Here is a 21430-nt window from a genome sequence, read left to right as displayed (position 1 = left end):
GAAAAAAAAGCACACCTAAACAAATTACATATGCCTACAAGCTTAATTTGTGTAGATGTTATTATTTTCTACTCTCACATTAAGAGGCAAGGTTCAAATATTTGGATAACTGGAAACAAAACTTTTACCAGTCCTGGGTATTCAAAATTTTGCATTTGCTTGGGTGTTCCATGACAAACTAATCCACAGAGATGAACATTTTCATCAACTCTGGTTCTACACCCAAAATGTGGTGTGGTTGTATGTATACATACAGTACTTTACTAAATGCTTCAAATTATCCTTTGGTAACATTGATAGGTAGTATTAAAAAAAATCCAGTGGGTACCCTTTTTATCCCAGTTTGCCCTCTTTAAGGGTCTGCTGCAATCTGAAGAAGTACATCGTGCCATGGAGGGAACAGCTAGTGTCTGTTCAGCGCTCATGATCTTGAATTCTTTTTTTCACCATCCTCATTGTTGGTTTTGCTTCATTTCCAACCTGACGTTGCCTAATTCCTTCGGGATATGCACTAATCAGATCCCTCTGGGCTTCAGAACCTCTGCTTTATTTCCTTATTACTGATCTTGTTGTAGGCGTCGGGAGAAAATCACCCTTGGAGACTGATATAGAAAAAGAGAAAAAGATTTTTATTTCCAGTGGCTGGGACCACACCAGCCAATTCAAGGTGCGGCCCTGAACCGTCTTTGTTCTTGGTTTTTAAAGCTGCAAGCGCAGCAACTTGGTCATCTGATCACCACGCCAAGAGGTATTAGCCAATGCAAGCAAGCCAACAGTACATGAGCTAATTTTGCAGTTAGTGGAGCTCCTCCAGTCCCACCTCCACTTTCCCACCTAACTTTCACACAATGGAGGGGCTATCTTAAGTGGCATCGGTCCTGCTCTTAGAAAGAGGGCATTACTTCAATCTTGTCTCTTGAACTTTCTGTAGCAGTTCTGCAGACAGATGTCAGGAGACCCCTCCTCATCTCTGAACCTGTGCATATCTTACCTGGTCTCCCTACCTCTAGTCTTGCCCTACTCCAACTACAACCAAAGAAATCCAAGAAGTTATTCTGATTCTCCAACTCTCATTACATTCAACATACAACTCATTGACATGGCTTGTGAGGTTCCTCATGACTTCTCCTCTGCTTACTCCTCTGATTTCCTTTGTGCCTCTTCCCTGTGTTCCCATCCTGTACTTGCAGACATAACAGATGCTTGCAGTAGCTTCATGTTCCCACTTACCTGTAGGCCTTGGTATATATTTTTTTCTTTCCTATCTGGTACATTGTTTCCTCTCTGTATTCATAAATACTTGCTGTTTGTCCACATTGACTTAAATGCCACAGTCTCTAGGTGATATGCTCTTATCTCCGAGAATTTTATTAGGGAAACTTTGTATTTCCATCACCTTAAATGTTCCCTAGTTAGTGCATGTAACCGAGCACTGTGATGATCTGTTAATTTATCTGATCTCCCCAAGGATAATTGTAAGCATGTATATGTCTTGTTCTCAGCATGGTACAGAGAAACCAAGAAATATGTACCAAGTGAATGTAGGAATGTGTGAGTAATGGCTTTTCTATTTGATGAGCATGGGGATTTTTTCTAGAGTACTTTTCTCTTACAGATACCTACAGCATATGCATGGTTGAAGCTCATGGGCAAATCTTAACTTGTCTTTTATAACATAAAATAGAGGTTTTGAAAAGTGCAATGATAATGGCAGTGAATGAGGATGAGGTTTGCCAGTACAAATCTGACCACAGGAAAAATAGGCCTGTTGTTGCAAGTTCAGTTCAGATGTTAGAATGTGTGTGTTAACAGACCATCTAACTATGATCAGCACCTTATTTGCAGATCTCCCCACTTAGGGTGATTAATAATTACGGTTTCCATGAGCCAGGTATAAATACACTAATTGTGTTCTTACTGAGGAGCAGAGTCATTCCGGATGCATTTGAATCAGAATGCTTGCTGGGCTTGTCTAATGCCTGCATGATTAACAAATATTCATTTTGCAGTCTGGGCTGCCAATACTCTTTGGATGTAAGAGAAGAATGGACAGAGGAGGGTTTGCTGTGTTTCTCCTGATGATTAGAAAATCTAGTACAGTGCTGTTTGATCTTTGCATAAGACCACCTGGGAATCTTGTTAAAACACAGATTCTTACTCAGTTCTTCTGGATTAGGGCCTGAGAGTCTGCATTTCTAACAGTCTGCCAGGTAATTCCAAGAACCCAACTTTAAACAGCAAGTTTCTAGAAAATGAGAGATGAGTTTTTTATTTTTGTCTGTTTTTCTTCTATCACTAGCCTTTCAAAATAGATGTTATGAGAAGTTAAGCTAGGGGGACACAGATCCTTGGCCTTGGTGGCTGGGACAGATAGAAAGAGTTGAGGGGATTTCGTAAGCCATTCTGTAATGTCAGTCAAAACAGAGCCATTGGCAAATTTGTTGCTCCCTGCCTCTGTTTTTACTGTGGCTTCTGAAAATGCAGAATATTAAGAAAATATTAAAGGTTGTTGTGATGGTTAATTTTAGGTATCAACTGTACTGGGTAGAGAAATGCCTAGATAGCTGGTGAAGCATTGTTTTGGGGTATGTCTGTGGGAGTGTTTCCACAAGAGACTGGCAGGTGACTCAGTGGACAGAGCAGAGAAGATCCATCCTCAGTGAGTGTAGGCACCTTCCAATTGGCTGGGGGCCCTGATGGAACAAAAAGTCAGAAGGGTAAATTCTCTTTCTCTGTCTATCTCTGTCTCTGTCTCTCTCTCTCCCAGAGCAGGACATCCTTCTCTTCCTGCCCTTGGACATAAGAGCTCCAGGTTCGGCTTCCTTGGTTCTAGGCCTTCCAGCTTGGACTGAGCCATGCTATTGACTTCTCTGGTTCTATAGCTTGCAGACAGCCTATTGTGGGACTTCTCAGCCTCTATAATCTTGTGAGCCTATTCCCCTAATAAATTCCCTCTCATACCTATTATCTATCTATCTATCTATCTATCTATCTATCTATCTATCTATCTATCTATCTATCATCCATCCATCCATCCATCCATCCATCCATCCATCCATCCATCCATCCATCCATCCATCCATCCTATTGGTCTATTTCTCTGGAGAACCCTGACTAATACACCTGTACACATCTTTTCCCTCTATTACCTATCATCTCCAAATAATATGAAAAGCAAATTCTACCTCTATTGAGAGTGATTTCTCTAAATCTCTCCCCAGTATATAGGCTTTTGAATTTGGCTCTGGCCTTGACAATTCCGTGGCTTATCTCTGGAGAACACATTGATGGAGCTCCCTCAGGATCATTCTCCAAATGAGAAACAGTCAAAATGGAAGCATTTTGCTACACTTCCTTTTGGTCTTCCAAGTTTGTACTGAAAGAAGGAACGCCCCCCTCCTCCCCACCACAAGCACCACCATCAACAGCAATAAAAACCTATGCTTCCCTGCCATACACTTGATTATAGACTGGCTAAAAATGCAACGGTTGGATTTAATAACCACTTCCTCCAAGAGCGTATTAGTTTTTCAGAGCTTCTTTTCACTCGAACTTTTAACTCCTATTTTCCTATTTGTCATTAAAAAAATTGTTTAGCTTTGAATGCTCAGAAGGAAGCTGGAGTACACCTGGCCTTCAATTTTCTTCATGGTCATCAGCAAGCATGACTAAGATTTCTATCAAGAGGTAGACCTAGATGGGGCATGCTCAGTTCTAGCACTTCCTTCATGTTTCTGCAGGTAGTTTCTCAAAACTTTGCTGCTATATGCTTTTTAAAAATTCAAACCAAGTCTTCACTTAACATTAAACATTTGGTTCAGTCTGCTTCAGCACCTCATCTGTGTATGAAAACGAATATACTGTATTTGTGATGCCCTTTATAGATAGTCTATGAACATAATCAGATTTCACCTTCTTGTGTAGTTAAGGTTTTCTATGTTTATCTCAGAATAAAGTGGGTCTGTCATATCTAACAGTCTGATTAGGGAGATATATTCAAAACTCTGACCTTCATTACACGACCTGCCATTTACATAGGGACTATACTAAGTACTTTATACTTGTTCTATAATTGAATATTATAACAACAACAATAACTGGATGAGATGGTCGTATTTATCTCTCATCACCCTCCAACCTATCAATACACAAACCTTTTAGAAATAAGGAGAAAATGAACATCAAAGCAACATTCAGAAAAAATAAACAAGTCGCTCAAGGCCACACAACTAGCAATGGTCAAAACCCTCAAATCTAGATTTGTTGCTGGTATTAACGCTTTAACCAAGAGGCTCAACTTCCTACTGTCTCTGTGTCTATGCTATATATATATTTTCTGAAGGTGCACTTCTAAGGCATCATCTTCATGATGTAGTTAGTATCATTTAAAAAAGGTAACATGGAAATAGCAGTGAAATGAGACAACCATAGTTTTATCTCTGGTTCTGTCAGAAGACTGATGTACTCTTTGGGAGAGTGACTAGTCATTTAACTACTTGAGACCTTCTTTTGTCAATCTGTTATGAGAAAGTGAACTAGAGATTTAAAAATTTTTGCTTACATTGCTGTCATCCTAGCAGTGGATTATACGGCAGTGAGGGGCTGGGATTTTGGATGAACACTTCTTTCTCTTGATGAAGTGCCTTTTTACTCTCCCTACTCTTCCATCCTCTTCCATCCTACCCTCCCTTGGAATGCAAAGAATTTTCTCTCTAATCCCCATTGCTACATCATGACCCTTTCTGCTCTCATATTTTCTATTTATGAATCCATTCCAATCATTTGTATGCCAGGTGGCCCACCATGAATTCATTGCAATTTGAAAGCATTTTTTGAAAATTGGCTCAACACATGTACAATTTTTCTGGTCAGCTGCCAATTCTTGCTATATTTTTGGTATGCTGTCAAGCTAACAAAATTGTAAATTAAGTAAAGTAGCTGTCTTAACCCCAGGAAGCTGAACTTAGAGGATATCTTATCAAAATAAATGATTTGAATGAGATAATTTTGGCTGCTATTTAACTTAATTATATGTAACAGGTTTAGAGGAAACCCAGCAATTCCAGGGAAGCCCAAATTCTCCTACTGAGCTCTTGGTTGATATTAACAAACCCTTGGATGACACCATTAGTCATTTCACACTATGACATTGCTGTATATAGAGAGATCTGTTTACAACAAAGAGCATTTTGTTTTTTTCTTTCCAGAAAGCAGAATAAAAAGTTAATCACAGCTTCAAATTCTAACTTGATATGGCCCTTATTTGGATGCCATCATTGATTTTTGCCTTTTTATTGGATTTTGTAAAAATCTGTAGCATCTGTAATGGTGATGGCTGAATAGATCAGACCGAGCTTTGACAGCCAATAAACTTTTAATGAATGAACAGATGAATACACCAGGTCTTTAAAATACTCATAATCATAGCTACAATTTAATGCACATTTATAATGTTCCAAGAACTGTGTTAAACACATCAAATATATTTCTCATTTAACCCTCAGAAAAACTCTCAACTTACAAGTGAGAAAGTTGAAGCACAGAGTTATTTTCCAGTGCCATTTTCCAAAATGTAACATAGTAAAAGCAAAGCTGGAATTTGACCTCATGCCTATATAAATGCAAAGCTCATGCTCTTTGCCTCTATGTCATAAATATATGACATTTGTAGGGGTTCAGTTTGACTGGAGAAAGCATGGAATGTCCTTTAGCAATAGATTCTCTTATGAAGAGCTCAAGAGTTAAATACTACAAAAAAAAAAAAATTAAATACTGAAAAAATACTGCAGTGTGATTATTCTTCCTTATCTAGGTTTTTACTTCTAGCCACAAAAAATGATTACATTCTGTAATGATAAAATTTTAAAAAGTAAATAAAATAGTTTAAAGAGTAAAAGAAAATAGTTCTCCATAAAAATAGAAATTTTAAGAAATTCTGTTGTTTTTTTCTGAGCATCTTTTATCACCCATTAATGTAACAAAATTCTTAAAATTTATCTTTGCAATTTAATATAGATGCTTGAGATAAAAGATACTATTATACTCTGCTCTCCATAAATGTTTCCTCTTATTTTCCAACTCTCTACTGTTTCTTTAAGTCCCATGCCTGGCATAGAGCTCTGAGGAAGGTAATATTTGCTCATTGTTCACTGTGCTATTTCTGACCTACTGGTTTTGTCCTATTCTCCTCAAGGCTTTCTGATGTTTTCTCAGTTTCTGATCTTGATATTAGTTCTCACATTTCTTGCCTCTTCTCACCCTCAAACTTGACACTGTGTCTCTGGAGATTGACTTTCTTCCCTCCAAACCACAATTTGTGTACACTCTCAATGACATTTTCTCATCCTATCTTTGAAAAATTGTCTTGGTGGCATATTAATGGATAACATTCCTACCACACTTTTGTCCCAGCCCCTCAAAGTAAGCTAGGCAACATTCATTCTGAAAAAAACAAAAAACTTTTTAAGGCTTAAGAAAGTATCTATTTGTTATAATAGCCTATAAGATATTTAAACAAAAACCTTTCAGATTTGGAAGTCATTTGGAATGTCACATAATAGAACTTTCCACCAATATCTCAATTTTTCTCCTTAAGATATCCATCAAATGATGATTATTTATATACCTGACTAGTCTAGTGGGTTACTGCTTCCTGAGGCAGTTCAATTAACTTTTTATTCCACTCTTTTGGAATGCTCTTCCTTACATTAAACAAAATCATATTTCATTGGTCTAAATTTTCTAAGTCATGCAATCACATAGAACAAGTCTATTTCCTCTTATACTAGACCACATTTCAACATTTATGGATAACTCTCACTATGACAAGCAAAATATTTTCATTTATTTTTACGTTTCCCTTAGGAACTGGTCTAGAAACTGTCTCTTGTCTTGTAAGCGTGGAGGGACTCTACTTTTTCAGTATCTATTTTAAGTGCAATAACTACTTTTAATCCCAACATAGTTTGCTCAGAATAGAGTGGACCTATATGATAGATAATTTTTCTCTTCCAGTCTGTTCCTATGGCTTCATGGGGAGTTCTCTACAATCAGTTGACAGAGGAAGAGGAGACTGGGGCATGGTTTACACATGGTTTTGCCTGACATGCAGACACCACCCAAAAGTGGACAAATGCAGTGCTACAGCTCCTCTCTGGGACATTCCTGAAAATCAGTGATGAAGGAAACTCCTCCCAGTGGGCAGAAATTTGGGAAGTGCATCTGGTTGTTCATTTTGCTTGGGAAGAGAAATGGCCAGTTGTGCAATTACATTCATGGGCTTGGCTTGATAGTCAGAGACTTGGAAGGAACATAATTGGAAAATTAGAGACAAAGAAATTTAGGGAAGAAGTATATAGATAGACCTCTCAGAATGGGCAAACAATATGAAGATATTTGTGTCCCATGTGAATGCTCACCAAAGAGTGACCACAACAGAGGAGGATTTTAATCATCAAGTGGATAGGATGACTTATTCTGTGGATACCAGTCAACCTCTTTCCCTAGCCATCCCTGTCATTGCTTAATGGGATCATGAACAAGGTGGGCATGGTGGAAGGAATGGAAGTTATACATGGACTCGGCAGCATGGACTTCCATGTACCATAGCTGACCTGTTCAATAGCTGACAGTACCATAGCTGACTGCTGAGTGTTCAGTCTGCCACCAGCAGATACCATCATTGAGTCCCTTGATATGGCACCATTCCCGGGGGTGATTAGCCAGCTATCTAGTGGCAAGTTGATTATAATGTGAAAGGGCAATGTTTTGTCCTTACTGGAATAGATACTTTGGATATGAATTTGTCTTCCCTGCATGCAATTCTTCTGCCAAAACTACCATCTGTAAACTTATGGAATGCCTTATCCACCATCATAGTATTCCACACAGCATTGCTTCTAATCAAGAAACTCACTTAACAGCAAAAAAAAAAAAGTGCAGCAATGGGCCCATAGTCATGGAATTCACTGGTCTGACCGTGTTCCCTGCCATCCTGAAGCAGCCACTGATTGAATCTTAGAATGACCTTTTGAAGACTCAGTTGCAGCACCAACTAGGTAGCAATAACTTACAGGACTGGAACAAGGTTCTCCAGAAGGTTGTATATGCTCTGAATCAGTGTTCAATATATGGTCCTGTTTCTCTTATAGCTAGGACTTATGCATCTATGAATCAAGAGGTGGAAATGTGAGTGGCACCACTCATTATTATCCCTAGTGATCCACTAGCAAAATGTTTTCTTCCCATTCCCATGACTTTATGCTCTGCTGGTCTAGAAGACTTAGTTCCAGAGGGAGGAATTCTTCCACCAGGAAATACAACAGTGATTTTATTGAACTGGAGGTTAAGACTGCCAACTGGCCACTTTGGGCTCCTCATGCCTCTGAGTCAACAGGCAAAGAGTGAGTTAACAGGTTGGCTGTGCTGATTAATACTGATTAGCAAGGGGAAATTGGACTACTACCCCTCAATAGAGGTAAAGAAGAGTATGTCTGGAGTATAGGAGACCCCTATGACATCTCTTAGTATTACCACGTCCTGTGATTAAGGTAAATGGAAAATATCAACAATCCAGTCCAGGCAGGACTACAAATGGCTTCAGGAATGAAGGTTTAGGTCACCCCACTAGGTAAAGAACCATGACCAACTGAGGTGCTTGCTGAAGACAAAGGGAATACATAATGGATAGCAGAAGAAGGTAGTTACAAATACCAGCTACAATCACGTCACCAGTTACAGATAGCAGGACTGGAATTGCCATGAATATTCCACTTTGTTCTATGAACGTGTGTGTGTATTTTTTTCTTCTCTCTTATTCCCTTATCATGTAACATAAGATGTATTGACTTTACATCACATAGTAAGTATTTAAGTATTGTTAATTTTATATCATGGTATTTATGTCACAGGTTATAAAGAAGAAAAGTAAACATCATTCAAGGACTTTACCCTTGTCTTTTGAGGAAGGGTTAGTGAATTTTGGATTGTAAGTAGGATAGTTGTATCACGTTAGGTGGAATTATAACCTTGTTATTGTCTTTACTTGGAGGTTAAGCATGGTTTAAGGAGATGCGTATGCATGCCAAGTTGACAAGGGGTGGACTTAAGATATTTAATTTTATGTTTCAACTTGATTGGATCAGACGATGCTTAGATATCTGGTTAGACATTATTTCTGGATGTGTCTATGAGGGTATTTCTGAATGAGATTAGCATTTAAACCGATGGACTCAGTAAAGTAGATCGCCCTCCCCAATGTAGATGATCATCATACAGCCTGCTGAGGACCTGAATAGAAAAAAGGTGGAGGAAAGAGGAATTTGCCCTTTTTGTTTATTTTTATTTTTTGCCTTACTGCTTGAGCTGGGACATCTCATCTCATCTTCTCCTGCCTTCAGATGGGGATTTACACCATTGGCTCCCTTGGATCTCAGGCCTTCAGACTCAGGTTTAATTACGCCACTGGACTTTCCTGGGTCTCCAGCTTCAGATGGTAGATTGTGGGACTTCTCAGTCTTCATAATCACGTGAGTTGAATCCTCATAACAAATGTCCTTATATAAATATAGCATATAAATTTATATAATATTTATTATTATTTACATGTAATAGAATATATATGTGTATGTGTATACATGTACACACCCATGGGGCTTCAAATAGTTCATGGAAGGATTTGTATTATCTTTTGATTCTATTCTTGCATGAACTTTCTAAAGTACCCTCATATGTATGTATACACACGCACACACGCACACACACACACACACACATATCTCCTATTGGTTCTGTTTCTCTGAAAACTCTACTACAATCTTTTGCCATCTTTGTTATAGACACTAAGTGCTTTTATTCATTTAGTAAGTATGAATTAGGCCTCTTTTGGTTGTAAGTTGCAAAACAATCTAACTAAAAAAATAACCAAAAAATGAAGAATTTATATTAGAAGCTTACCCAATATGTGCACAAATTTAAGTAGGTCTCACTCAGGAAGACCTAGAGCCCAGGACACAAATGCTTAGATGTTTTGAACCTAGCTCTTTTGAATTTTGGCTGGAATAATAGAGCAAAGAATAGAGCATAGTACTGTCTCTCCTGCTGACTCTTCCTTCTAAATATCTCTCTAAGCTATCCTTACCCCTTCATCCCCTGCTAACACACTTTTTGTGCCAACCTTTAGATTTCAATTAGGTTTCAGCAGTAACCTTGAAAGGGAGGCTGTGGCCACAGCAGTTAGCAGTATTACTATTGTAGATGCATTCTGGTTTCATAAAAAGTAAGATTCTCAGCAAATTAAATGCCCCCCAAATACCAGAGAGGTTAGACTAATTATGGTGCATCTAAATGATGAAACATAACGGGCCCTTCAAAATCATGGTTGGAGAATTTATAATAACATAGGAAAATGTTGATGATATAATTTCAGCGAAAATTGAAGGGCAAGAAACTGCATAACCTGGGTGATTCCAATTACATTAAAAACCAAGACATCCACATGGAAAATGAATAGAAACTTAATAGTGATTATATCTAGACTGTAGATTACAGATGATTTGTAGTTTCCTCTACATATCTTTCCAAGATTTTTATGGGGAACATGTATGAATATTATAAAAACAAAATATAAAAGCAAAAATGTAAAGATAAGAGTATTAAATTAAATAAGTGTGATTTTTGATTTTGAGGATTATAAAAGTTAATACTCGTATACGTAAAAAGTCTTACAAGAGTGCCCCAACCATAGTAGGTGCTCAGTAAATTCCCTTTTATTTTTTATTTTCTCTTTTCAGTACTGAGCCCTTATGTGAAATAATCTGTCTAGATATTGCATACAAAGGCCAAATTGACATTGAATAACATTTAGTTTTAGTAAACAGAATCAAAATAAAGCATATTAGAGAGAAAAAAAAGATTTTGTGGTTTCAAGTAGCCTCTGAGGTGACTTTCAAACACTGTTTTTTCTCTGATTCTATTATCTACTCCAGTGTGGTTCAATTAAATGTATCATAATTAAGGGGATAAAATTCACATCTAAATTCACAATAGTCTTTGTGTTTACACTTTCTCAAGGCTAACTGGCATTTCTGAGCATCATTTTGTGTGCCAACAATCTTTAAGGAGGACGAATAACTTTACATGTAAACTTTTCCCTTTAGAGTGAGGCCAAATTATTAGAGAGTCCCTAATCTAAATTTATAGGTGTATAAATTTGAGAGTAAGTAAATATTCTTCAGTGTAAAGTAGAACTGAAACAAAGTTGCACTGGAAATATTTCCTCTTCAGTTTTCCTTTTCTTCTAAAGTTGGAAACTCTTTGCTAGTTCATTGTTCTGTCAGTTTTTTTTTTTTAAAAAAAATTATCCTTGGCTTTTGTTTAACATGTCTTATGTTTGTACTGAATCTATCCCCACATCTCCTCCGCACACCATTTTGCTTTCTTCGCTGTGAGTTTGATGCAGTTGAAGCCTGCCTCAATGTACAAATTACCAGCATTTAAAATGAAACCAAGCCACAGATTACACAAATGAAAGGAGCAAAAATAACAGCATTTTGTATAAACAAGGGCAGAGAGACAATCTGTTCTAGTCAAAGATAAATAAAGTTAAGTTCTACCCAAATTACCACATGTCAAGCTAATCGAGGAAATGTTGTTTCTCCAATGCTATTGTGCAAAAATAATTGAGATGACATTTTATAAAATCTGGCAGAGGTAGATGTTTTTAAAGCAGGCCCACAAACTTTCAAGAGACTTTAGCTTACCCTAAGAACTATTTGTATTGTGTGTTCGACTGAAATAATTGGAGCACAGCTTCCAAATGTACTTTTTCTGCTTGAGAGAATCAGGGTCACCTCTTGGGGCTCAAAAGAAAACTTGGGTATGTGAAAGGGTCCTCCCAAATCCCCTAGGCTGTCCTAGTGGCAATCACTCCATGACATTTTATTTTGGTTGGTTGTTTATTTATATACCTTCATATTCTCCATCAATATGTTCATTGTAAAATCCATTTACCTGTTGTCTTTTCTTGCATATTGTACATGAAATGTCTTGGCAATGAATCAACTTTCTCAAAAGAAAATTTGTTCAAGTCTTATTCAGGAATTAATTTAGACATTTATTGAGGCAGTTATCAAGTAGGAAGACTAGAACAAAGATGAATAACACATTCATTCTTTTTGTCCCTCATTCTATTCTTTTCTGAGGTCAATATTGCTTCAGGTTATAAAATGAAAGTTCTACAAATCACAATCACATAACTGTCAGGTGCCTTATTAAATTTCATTCAATTACATACCATTTCTTAAGGGACCATCGCTATCTTCCAATTTACACAAAGATTGAATAAAAACTGATCAAAAATTTATGGGACTGAAAAGTCATCCTAAATTTGATCTCCTATAACTGGAGAGAAAACCAGATGAAGAAGTTTAGTCTATTAGGCAGTGGGGGCCATCGAAGGCTTGTGAACAAAGAAGTGACATGATTAAATCTGGCGCTGACACACAAAATTGATTCTCTGATCATTGCTTACATGTTTCTTTTTTTTCCCGTTATTATAAAGCATAAAAAGTATTGTAACAAGTCAAAGCATTCAGACTTGTTGAAAAGTTACATCACTGTGGTGGACAGTGCTCACAAAATATCCATATAGTCCTATATATTTCTTAGGCTTCTTTGGAGTTAAGTAACTTGTTTGGCTGATGGTCTCTGAGTGACACGTGTCACGCCAGGACTAAGGCAGGAAAGAACCGATACGCCTTCTCCACCCCTCTCTCCCTTATTGGTAGCGTTGAAGGCTGTCGTCGACTGAGTCAGTGAGTTTTGAGATGGAAGGTGCCAGCATGAGCCACGGGGGGGAGACTTACCCTGGAGAATTGCCCAGCATAAAAGATAAAACTTGGTTGAATTATGCTGTTGATATTTCAGCATGGCCTAACTTATCTTAACTATTCCAGTGACAATCAAGTACAAAAAAAGATGCTGAAGCTTACTTTAACAGAAAAAAGGTAAATTAAAACAATGAGATCCCATTTCATCCATCATGTTGAAATACAATAGAAGGTCAGAAACTACCAAATTTTGATAAAGGTATACACAAACACAAACCTGCTGGCACTTCTGGCAGAGATATAAAAGATGATGCAGCCATTCTGAGCGCAATTTGGCAGTTTGCAATGAAATGAAGAAGGACATGATCTGTGGATTAGCAATCTCCCCTTCTGGTTATCTGGCTCATTAAAAATATCATGTAGGCGTATTAAGAGGATGTGGACAAGATTATCATACCTCCTCTTCTTCCCCTGCTAACATGCTGTTTGAGCTAAATTTTGATTTTAATTGGGTTACAGTACGTTCGTGGTAGTGAACAATTTGAGGTAATCTATGTGTCCACTTCAAGTAAAATATCACAATCAATAAACTGGATGCATTAGTAAAACTTGGGCAGATTTTAAATGCATAGTTTTGAATTATAAATTAGGGAACGTAAAGAACTATAGAAGGCATTATTTACGTAAACTGAAAACACAAACATACGCATAAAATAACATTATATGTTTTACAAGCTTACATATATAGCCAAGACTATGGGAGCAAGGGGGAAGGAAATGGACACCGAAAATAAAGGGAAAAATGAAAATAAAGTGAAACAAGAGAAAGGCTTTTCATAGAACAACTGAGGAACATATTTAACTCAGCTTTATCTCATTATCAACATGACCTAGGTCAGAGATTCAAAAAACATCAGCTGAAAACTTTCTTAGAGAGCACCTAGTCTAAATCATAACCCTATTTTACCTAACACTGACTCAAAGAGCTGAAATCAAAAGAAAAGAAAAATTACAGGGTCAGGGTCAACACTGAAAGTCAGCCCTCCTGTAAATCAGCGCTATTTCCATTATGCTGTGTTACACTTAAGAGTGTGGTGAGTGTCTGAAAAAGATCAAAATAAACCCGATCACTCTGAAGATCAGACTAATTCATGTTACACCATTTACTCCTGCCACTTGAAAAATATATGTTAAGATGATTTTTCAAGTACCCAGGCAACATTTATAGATAAAACTATGATGGTATCAGAGGCTGAGCTGTTGATTACAAACAGGGTGAATTTTTGGCTTTATGTGATTTGCCTTAAGAGGCAGCAAAATGAATTAAAGTGGAAACACAGTCCACTATGTGGCTTTGTTCATCCTTGTGAAATTTGATCCTTACACTCAAATAAAAGGGAGCTCTTTAGCTCTTATTCAGCCTTGTCATTATATTGGTTCAAGCATAGAAAATGTAAATAATTAAGACACTTTACAAATGTCCGATTGTAAGTGCACTCAAAAACTTTTCTCCTTAAAAGGCACATCTACTGGAATTTTAATCAGATAAGACAGTCATTTTAATTCTAAACATTTTATCATAGTATTCATTTTCTGGACTCTCTCTAAAGCAATTTGAGTGCTATACAAAGAAGAAATAGATTCCAAGTGATGAGAAACCACTGCTCCCCCAAGTCTTCTATTATAGGTCAATTCAATGATATTCAGCATATTTCTAGGAAAAACCATAATGTGCCTAGGCTTGGTAGTCTGATTTGATATGCATATGCTCTCTAGGGACTTTATGTGAGTGTAATCTCCGTGTCCCCTATTTAAAGTTGCAAATATAGATTATTTTGAGTAACAGTATAGTTTATCAACTCATGTCAAGGAATAAAAACAAAATGATAATAGATAATAAAAATACGTAACAGCAGATTATTTTGACCTTATAATACTGTAGTTTACATTTTGTATCTCAGCATAACCTTTGATCTAGACTTTGTCACATAGTACCACAGATTTTAACCTTAGTGTGTAAAATAAATCTTTCTGCTAGAAAGTTTGGAAATAGAACGCCATCATTTAAAATCTTGCTTAATAAAATAATGTTTTAACATGACAGTTTTTAATGTTGGGGCGAGAGTGTGAAGTTGGTATTTTTTTTTTAATGGGAGTGTAAATTGGTCTAATTCTTATGATGAATAATCTGTGTGAGTTAGGAAGGTAATTTTTAAAAAACAATTTTATGTTTACCAGCTGGGTGACCCTGAACATATATTACTTAGTCTTTCTGAGTTGACTTAGTTATATAATAGCACTACCCCTAAGAGCTAACATATATTCTGCCCTTACTATGGAACTAGAATTACAGAGGTTTACATATCACACTAGGACTGTTTGGAGTATGTATGATTAACCTCTTTGAACTTCAGTTTCTTCATCTGTAAAGTGGGGATAATTAACTTGTTCAAAAACTTCACAACTAATAAATGGCAGAGCCAGGAATTAAACCCAAGTCTGTTGTACTCTACAGTTTAGGGCACTTTAAATCCCATATAATACTGCCCAAGGGCATCTCAACAATGTGTTCTGTTAGCTAAAAATTGGTGTATTCTTTCTTGTCCCTCCCTAAACTTGTTTGAGATTCCTTCCAACATACTAATTTAGGTCAAGGACAACTAGATTTCCCATACAGCTTTCTTTTCCATTTGACTTTCTGAAAGGAACAAAAAAATAAAGAGTTTTTTCAAAACACACATATGATTATGTTAACATTCCATACTAAAAATCATTTAGTGTTTTCTCATTGTTCTCAGAATAATGTCTAAAATAGTTACCAAGGTTTTCGTACTTTGCATGATCAGACGCCTGCTGCCTGCCTGGCCTTATGCTGCCTCAAACTCTCTCTTGGCTGCAACGCTCCACACTTCCTCCTGTTATAGGTCCTTAACAGGAAGCCTTTCTTTTCTTGGATAGGTTTCCCCTACATTTCAACTATTAACTTTCTCAAGCAAATATTTTATTCTCATAAAGCCAGACAGTTTCCTTGGTTAAATGTTCTAAATGAACACATTGCATTGCTTTACAGCATTTAGCTCAGTTCATAATGTTTTCTGTGCATTTATTGACCATCACACCAAAAATCCACACTGCCATTGTAATAGTCAGTTTTCTCCAGAGAAACAGAACCAATGGGATATATAAAATATACACAAATGAGGGTACTTAAAAAATGTCATATATACATACACGAGGGCACTTCAAAAAATTCATGGAAAAATAGAATTAAAAGATAATATAAATCTTTCCATGAACTTTTTGAAGTACCTGCATATACACACATACACATACACATGAGGGTACTTCAAAATGTTTGTGGAAAAATTGAATTAAAAGATAATACAATTCTTCCATGAGCTCTGTGCGTACGTGTGTGTGCATGCGTGTGTGTGTGTGTGTGTGTGTGTGTGTGTGTATAAGAGGGGGTTTATTGGGAGAATTGGCTGACGTGATTATGGAGACTAAGTCCCATGATGTGTAGTCTATAAGCTGGAGAACTAGGGAAGCTGGCTGCATGCTTAGTATAATTTTGAAGGCCTGAGAATGAGGGAGGCCACTGGTGCAGGAACCAGTGTTCATAGGCTGGAGAACCTGGAGTTCTGATGTCCGAGGGCAGGAGAAGATGAGTATCCTGTCTCCAGAAGAGAGAGAGAGATGAATTCACCTTTTATCTGCCTTTTTGTTCTATGCAGGCTTATTGGATGGTGCCTACCTACATTGGGTGAAGGAGGATCTTTCTTAGTTCACTGGTTCAAATGCTAATGCCTTCCGGGAACTCCCTCACAGACACACCCAGGAATAATGTTTGTTAGCTATGTGGGTATCTCTTAATCCAGCCAAATTGACACCTAAAATTAATCATTATGACCATTTAAGAGAGAATGAGAAGATGGCTTCTGCTTCTAGTCAAGAAGGAATAGCAGAAACCAGATTTACACTCACACTTGCAATAACAACAACAACAAACCCCCAAAAACAAAACAAAAAAACCCAAGAAAATGTACGAAAAAATGTCTGTCAAGACATTGAACATCAGGCAATAAAGGATGGTGATTACTGAGAGGTAGAAAACAAATGAGATAAATTCTAGAGTTTCCAGGATACAGAAAGGGAACCGAGGTGGAGCTCAGAGTTGAAGAAATTTGCTGAAAGTAAAAGGAGACAAATGCCACTAGAGATTACAAAACAGAGTACTGGAGAAGAGAAATCTGGACAAAGGAAGAACTCTAAAGATGTGCAGAAGGTCCTGCTCAGTTATTCAGCTGAGTACTGATTTGTGCCTGCATGTGAGGAAACTATTGTATGTTAGGGAAAGAACTGAAAAGATCAGAGGTAACATTTGGTAGTCACACAGGGTTAGGAATAATGTCTGTTCCTATCAGACATACTGGAAAAGCCATGATCCATGCTATTTGGTAGAGTACATACGAGTAGAAGGGTCTTGCTTCAGTAGTGGGGAATAATTATCCCTGAACTGAATGTTGCTTCAGTGTCATCCAATGAATATCAATGGCAAGATCCAAAAACATTGAACTGTTTTCAAGTAACTTACCTGTATCAATAATAAAACTCAAATAGAAGGGTACTTCAAAAAGTTCATGGAAAGGTTGTATTATCGTTTAATTTTATTTTTCCACAAACTTTTTTGAAGTACGCCGATATTTATGGCGAATACATGAATATTCAGCACCCAAGAAGATAAACTCTCAATGTCTGGTACTCAATATAAACTTATGAGGCAGGCAAAGAATCAGGAAAATAACATCCGTAACGAGGACAGAATCAGTCAACTCAAACCAATTCAGAACTGAAAGATATTAGAATATTCAGACAAGGACATTAAAACAATTGTTATTTATTATACACGTTCTAAGAGTTAATGAGACACATAGAAGACATAAAACAGACCCAGACTGAACTTCTAGGGAAAAATACGTAATGTATGAGATGAAAAAATACACTGGATGGGATTAACAGCAAATTAAACGTTGTAGAAAAGGCTAGTAAATATAAAGACATAACAGTAGAAACGAAAAAAACAAACAAAAACAGACAATACAGAAAAAATGACTAGAGCATCACTGAGCTGTAGAAGAACTTCAAGTGGACTAACATGTTTATAACTGGAGTCCTTGGAAGGTGGAGGGAAGATGGTTAGAACAAATAATGAACAAAAGTTTTCCAAATTTGTTGAAAATTATAAGCTTCCACATCTAAAAAGCTAAAGGAGCCTCAGGTATAATAACTATGAAGAAAACTACACCATCACACATTATATTCAAATTGCTCAAAATCAGTAATAAAGGGAAAATCTTAAATGTAGCCAAAGAAATGAAGCTAAGAATGACAGAAAATTTCTCATGGGAAGCAACGCAAGTGAGAAAACAGTGGAGCAATACCTTTAAAATACTGACAGAAAACCTAGAATTTTATACCTAGTAAAAATGTATTACAAAAATAAAGGAAAATAGACTTTTTCAGACTTCCAAAAGTTGGAAGAATTGATCATTAAAAGACCATCAGTACAAAAATGTTAAAGAAATTTCTTTAGGATGAAGGAAAATGGTACTACATGGAAATATGGTCCTAGACAAAGGAATGAAGAATATTGGACATGATAAATACATGGATAAATATAGAATTTTAAATTTTATTTAAAAATATCTTTGAATGATTATTGACTTCAAATAAAAATAACAACATAGTGTGAGTTTATAGCATATGTAAAAGTAGAAGATATAACAACAGTAGTGCAAAGGGGAAAGCAGAGAAATGGATGTATACAATAATAAGAATATTAAACCATATAGGAAGTGGTATAATACCACTTAAAGGTAGATTGTGATAAATTAAAGGTGAATAGCATCAACCCCGTAAAACCACTGGGTAAAGTAAAAGGGCAAAGAATTGTGGCAAAAAAAAAAACCCAACAAAGAAGGTAAAATGGATTTATAACAATATTCAATTTATCTAGAAGAAGGTAGGATAAAAAAGGAAAAAAGGAACAGGAAAGACACAACTAATAGAAAACGAACAGTAAGGCTGAAGCCTAACTATATTAATAATCACATTAAATGTAAATACTCTAAATATCTCAGATAAAATTCAGATATTTTTAAAATTATATAAAAAGCAAGACATTGTGTGTTGTCTTTAAGAAATGGATTTCAAATACAAAGAAACGAATAGCTTAAAAGTAAAAGTATGAAAAATATATCATGCTGATACAATAGTTCCCCCTCATCCACAGTTTTACTTTCCACAGTTCAGTTACCTGCATTAAACTGTGGTCAAAAAATATTAAATGAAAAATTCCAAAAATTAACATTTCATAAGCTTTATTTATTTATTAATTTTTTTGGTGGTTGGCTAGTAAAGGGATCAAACCCTAGACCTGGATATTATCAGCCTAAGTTTTTAATTGCATGCTCTTCTGAGAAGCATAATGAAATCTCATACCAAAATAGCTCAAACTTCATTGAAAAAGAGGAATAAAGTTGGAGGACTTATATGACCTGATTTTAAGACTTAGTAGCATAATCAAGACAGTGTGGTGATTGTGGTGATAGTTTCCTGAGTGTGTACGTATGTCAAAACTAATCAAATTGAACACTTTAAATATGTGCAGTTTATTGTATGTCAATTATACTTCAATAAAGCTGATAAAAATGATTACTGCTAAGAAATAATGAATTTTGAATAATATCAATAATGCAAAAAAAAAAGCTAACACCAAAAGAATGACAGCGTCACACTTCTTCTACTGCTAGTCCAAGCCTGTTGGTACATATAGCGAGATTAAAAACAAGCTAATGAAATCAAACAGAAAGTAGGCCAGAAAAAAGTTTTTTTCTAGGAAACTGCTTGACATGTGTATTGAAGACACAATTATCATTATACCACATTCTGTTTATTTTGCCTTGAGATATTGATTAAAGCTTGTATGAAATCATCACCCTTAGCAAGATATTTAAAAACGATAAATCCAAAAGATGAAGCAAACACTATATGATTGGTAAATAAGCATCAAAACTTATTGTGGAGTATACTATAAAGCAAATATATTTCACAGGGCCTAGTTTCTTGTAGTTTCAGGTTTAGTCTAATTTCTTAAAAGTACATATAAAATGTTGACCTTGCAAAAGACAGGAAATTTTCCCCCAGGCTATAGTCTCTGTTGTAAGATAAGGAATTGTAACACAGCAAGGTTGCTGGCTCAAAGGACAGACAGGTTACTGATTAATATGTAAAGATACTGAGAAGCTGTGTAGGGAGAAGGAATGTTTACTAAGACCAAGGTTTTGTTGGTGGATGGCTTAACTTCTTACAAATTGCATTATGGAATGTCACTTTGCTTGTTTTACTGAATGTTACCAGTCTGTATTGTTAAACTATAACCCCATCTATGTTCTTTTCCTGTAACTTCCTGGTCTGGAGAATAAATGCGAGAAGACAACCCCAATTCGTGGTTAATTTCCCAAATGGAAGGAATGCCTCGCTCTTCAGGGTTCCGGGAGATTAACACCTTTGGGGCTTCTCACTGCTCAAAAGAGATGGGCTTTGAGTAATCTTTGCCACTGCATCACCCAGGGGAAGAGGGGTGACAAATCCGTGGGAGGCAAAGCAACAACTTATTTAGCAAGACGATTATGCTCTCTTCCTCCTGTCTCCCCCACCCCATTTAAGATCTCTGCATGTGGGGAGGCAGCTTGTTTAGCTTTGCTGGCCCCCAAAACCTAGTCTTGAAATAAGCTGAACAGCCAGACCTTCACATCACAGTGATGTATTTTTAGTGATAATAACAAGGTTACTTGTTCTATCAATACACAAAATAATTATTTTAACAATATGGCTTATTTCATATTTATCTTATGTCTTAAAAATATTTTTAAATGTGTTTATAATATATATTTTTTATTTTAATAGGCTTTAGTTTTATAGCAGTTTTAGGTTTACGGGGAAATCAAGCCGAAAGTCTAGATAGTTCCCATACTCTTCTTCCCCCACTGTCCATACAGAGCTTCTTCTATTATCAACATGTTACATTAGTGTAGTACATTTGTTGAAGTTATGAATCTTTGTTGATATGTTATTATTAACTCAGTTTTACATTAGGTTTGCCTCTTTGTGTTGTACAGTTCCATGGGTTTTGCTAAATGCTTAGTGTTGTGTATTCACCATTACAGTATCATACAGAATAGTTTCAATGCCCTAAAAATCCTCTGTGCATATTATATAAGTAGAATTGTATATACATAAAATTTATAAATGAGTTTACATATATTGGAGGGGAATCCAAAGTAGAAACAGGACTCTTGGGAACATTAAGAAGCATGCAGACTGTCCAAGAGAATGCTACTGCATTCAAGAGAATTTACAAGTGTGTTTCTTAGAATTCACCCTACAGGGCTAGTTCAAGTCTGAGCTTAATAACACTGGAACTTAATAGTCCTAAAAAAATATAGCATTGGACATATTCTATTTTGTGTTTTATAGAAAGTTGTTGAACTGTTGACCTACAACCATTTACAATAAACCTGAAAAGACTTCAGATTACAGAG

Source organism: Cynocephalus volans, chromosome 10 (genome assembly GCF_027409185.1).
Source record: "Cynocephalus volans isolate mCynVol1 chromosome 10, mCynVol1.pri, whole genome shotgun sequence".
In the NCBI taxonomy this organism is placed as follows: Eukaryota; Metazoa; Chordata; class Mammalia; order Dermoptera; family Cynocephalidae; genus Cynocephalus; species Cynocephalus volans.
The sequence above is the reverse complement of the archived record's forward strand: the minus strand, read 5'-3'. Positions refer to the sequence as shown.